Genomic DNA, 3,866 nt, shown 5'->3' on the forward strand with positions numbered 1-3,866 from the left:
CCTTCAAGTGTCATCTAATTTTCTTTATAAACCATCTAAATGTTGACAAAAATTTAACAGTCCCAAATCCTTGCCTCTTTTATTCAAAAAAAGTCGAGGTCATGTATAGTAAGCATTTTGGTGACCCCAACTTTTTTTAAATAGAAGAGGCAATGATTTGAGATTGTTAATTTTTTGTCAATGTTTAGATGGTTGATAAAGAAAATTAGATGGCACTCAAGGGCATTTATGTCTTTTTCAAATGCCACTTAAAGGTTGGTTAACGACAGGTACTAAATTGACACGTTTTGAAAGTTTGGGCACTGAATTGTTGCATTTTAAAGTTCAGGGATCAAGTGTGTCACTAGGCGCAAAGTATAGGCTACCAATTAGGAATGTTCCTTTTTTAAAATACCATATTTACCCTTGATAAGATTTTTTTAAATCATAAAATACAAAATAAAAATGAATATGTAAAAGATGAACAAATAAGAGAAAAATGAAAAAAAAAAGACGAATGGATAAGAGATGAATAAGAAATAGAATCAAAGATGAATGAAAACCTAATTTGATCATAGAACTACGACATAGAAGTAGAAAACCTGATTTGATCTTGGAGCTGTGAAACTGAAGTTTCTCCTATTCATAGGAGATAGGACTGGTGATCCATAACGATAACAACAATATGAAACTTCCAAGATATTTATACGCCTTTAGAGTCACATATGAAGTTATATAATCATCGTTACAATTTTCACAAGCTTTGATTAGGCCTGGCAAAAAAAAAAAAATAGGAAACAGATCTAAGTTTTAGATCAAATCATGTAAACCCAAGCAAAAATTGTGAACTCTATAAATTGTATAAGAGATTTTATTAAGAGTTGGGTTTGTTGTTTTAGTTTTCTGCAACACAAGGAAAGATGCATTTCATGAATCATAGAGAGCTGCAGCTCATATATAGAAGATATGTGACACTTTACAACGGGAGATGGATTTTATGCCAGAGATAAAATCAGTCCGTTTGCATTTGACTACAAAGGGGATTTTCTAATGGGTGAAATATCTTTATTTTCACTTGAATGTTTAATAAATAACAAATTAAGTTAGAATGATGAAAATGCCTACTTGAAATACTGGTTAAGTGGTACAGGAAATGAGTGTGATACCATTGACCAATTAATATGACTCCTCACCTATTCGCCTGCTACAGTGAAGATGGAAGTGAGATAGAAGGAGAAATGGGGCAAACGAAAGAGAATAAGAAGAGAGAGGAGGAAAGAGAGAGAAACGAAAAAAAACCTCAAAGAACCTTTCATCAATGGTGCGTTTTGTCATCGGATCCACCTAGCTCTTTGTAAGTTCAAGAGTTTGAAGAACATGAACAATGCTCTGTATGTTATACAAAAGAACTTAAGGGTAAATATATCATTTAAAAAAAATAAATGCTTTATATCACTGTTTTTGGTCTAAAAAGACGTCCGAAGGGAGGTTTTTGTTATAGTGAAAACACAGGTGAAGTTTATATGATTGTTAGAAAATTCAAGGGAGTTTTTATATTTTACCCTATAAAAAAATAGGGCCTTTTAGTTTTTCTCCCAATTCTTGTAAACCATTTGACATTGAGGCTCAATTTGGAAGAAGTACAAAATACAAATATATAGAGTATAAAACATTATATCTTGTATTATTTTTATAAGCATTTGCATTGTACATGTTTGTACTGTATTTGTACTATTTCCAATCCTCACATGATGGTATGAAAACGTAATTTGAGTTAAATTAAAAAAACGATATTCAAATCTGAATGGGGACAAAAAAGAGAGAGAAGATCAGACTTGCATGCAACTTCAAACAATTTCATCCATTGAAATTGTTCCACATACCCTGGTTCAGATTATTTGATGAGTATTAGAAGGAACATTTTTTTTATTTTTTTTCCTGAGGTGCAGCTTTCAGATAGAAATCACTGGATTCTTGAAGGAAAATGTTTAACAGCTATCACAAATCAATAACCTAGAGCAATAACCATATTAAGAAATGAAAATGTAATATCAAGCATAAGCATATAGCATATATGGAACCTTTATGCTACACCACATAGGTAAGATTAATGCAGGGGCAATTAGAAGATATATAATATGAATACATAACAAACTGTTATAGACAAGATGAACATGTTATTCCATACGTTTGTGAACATAAACTAGAAATAAGAAAAATTTGAAGTATAAGTAGCAGATTTTTCATATGTAGTACCTTTTAGCTTGAAAATCCCTTTGCCTGAGATAACCTGAAACACAACAAAAAATGAAAAAAAAATACAGATATGGGTTCAAGCATTTCTAGATTTAACGACAACTCTGAAACAAAATACATATTGAGAAGATGACGAATGTATTTGAGAACAAATCTACAATAGAACTAGAAAAAACACAAATCTAGAAAATACAATAGATCTAGAAATGTGTAGATATCAGATGATAGATTTGGACGGAGATGATGCCGGTGAGAAGATCGTCGGAGATGGCGCCGGTAAGAAGATGGTTGGACGACGATTGAGAAAAAGACGAATGAAAATCTCGTGGGGAGTTCATTCATGAAAATAGGTAAAAATGGTTTAGAAATGAACGGAAATTGTGAGAGGAACCCAAATAAGTGCTTACCTCAGAGGAAGATCGCCAGAGATGGCGCCAGTGAGAATATGGTTGGACGGCGGTTGAGAAGAAGACGACACTGAGAAGAAGATGGTTGCCTCCCTTTGATAAAATTTTTGCACTTCTTTCTTTTCACAATGGGATCACACCTTTTTGGTGAGACCCCACATCCTAAAAAATGAGAACCCAATTCTCATCACATCTCAATAGTTCGCTCAAAACAAACATGGAAAGATAGGAATATTCTTCAAAGATAATTATTTTCCCATCCTAATCGCACAAACCAAACAGACCCTAAGGCTTTGTTTGGAGAATAAGTGGTTTTAAAAACAAGCACTTATTTCATAAGTTTGTATTTGAACAAGTACTTGTTAGTGTTTGGGAGGTCCTTTTTCCAAATCACTTAAAGTTATTTTAAGTATTTATTTGGGTTACAATGTTTCGTGAGCCACTTTACTTAAAAGTACTTATTTTTGTGGAAATGACAATTATAGCCACGAAGAGTTGCATAAAAGAAAGCAAAAAGTGAGGAAAAACAAAGGAGATTATAATTTCTCAGCCTAGAGTCACCATTTGCCACTGCTGATTTGTGTTGGACCTCAAATGGAGAAGGTGCTTGACAGGATTTTGAAAAAATTGTGGGACAATTTTGTTCTAGAAATTGGAATAAGTGCTTAAAATAAGCAGCAGCCGTATTTTTTAAGTACTTTTTTTTGAAAATAAATAATGATTTACTATTTTTTTTGCCAAAGGTGAATAAATGCTTATTTGTGGTCCTACCACTTATTAACAAGGGCTGACTGACTTATTGCTTAGTTTCTTGGTAAACAAAAATTTAAGGATGTATTCACACACAAAAAAAAGAAAAAGATCGTTGTAAGCTCTTCAACGTGCACTAATAGGCAAAGAAATAATTCATTTAGGGTATGGTTGGTGAATAAGTGGATTGAGAAATAAACACTTATTTTATAAGTACTTATTTGAATAAATACTCATTAGTGTTTGGAGGCCATCCCAAACCATTTACACTTATTTTAAGTATTTATATTGGGTTACGGTGTTTGGTGACCACTTAGCCAATAAGTACTTATATGCGAAAATGGCAATTATAACCTAACTTAATAACCCACTGCATAGCTAATTGTCCTAGCTTTTATTTATTTATTTTTAGAACGATCAAAGTAACTTTTTACTATTTTTTCTTTATTTTTTAGTTATAAATTTATAACGGTC

The 3,866-nt window shown here is 32.2% G+C and overlaps 1 long non-coding RNA gene across 1 annotated transcript; it reads right to left on the reverse strand.

Moving 5' to 3' along the window:
- Positions 1-317: 317 nt before the first annotated feature.
- LOC148792051 (uncharacterized) lies at positions 318-2,807 on the reverse strand. Its single transcript, XR_016085317.1, has 3 exons — positions 2,643-2,807; positions 2,236-2,269; positions 318-752 (listed from the first exon to the last, which is right to left on the reverse strand). It is a non-coding gene; the product is annotated as an uncharacterized LOC148792051 (long non-coding RNA).
- Between the last annotated feature and the right edge of the window lie 1,059 nt (positions 2,808-3,866).

The sequence above is a fragment of the Nelumbo nucifera genome, chromosome 4, assembly GCF_055504915.1.
Source record: "Nelumbo nucifera cultivar China Antique chromosome 4, China Antique-T2T, whole genome shotgun sequence".
Taxonomy (NCBI): Eukaryota; Viridiplantae; Streptophyta; class Magnoliopsida; order Proteales; family Nelumbonaceae; genus Nelumbo; species Nelumbo nucifera.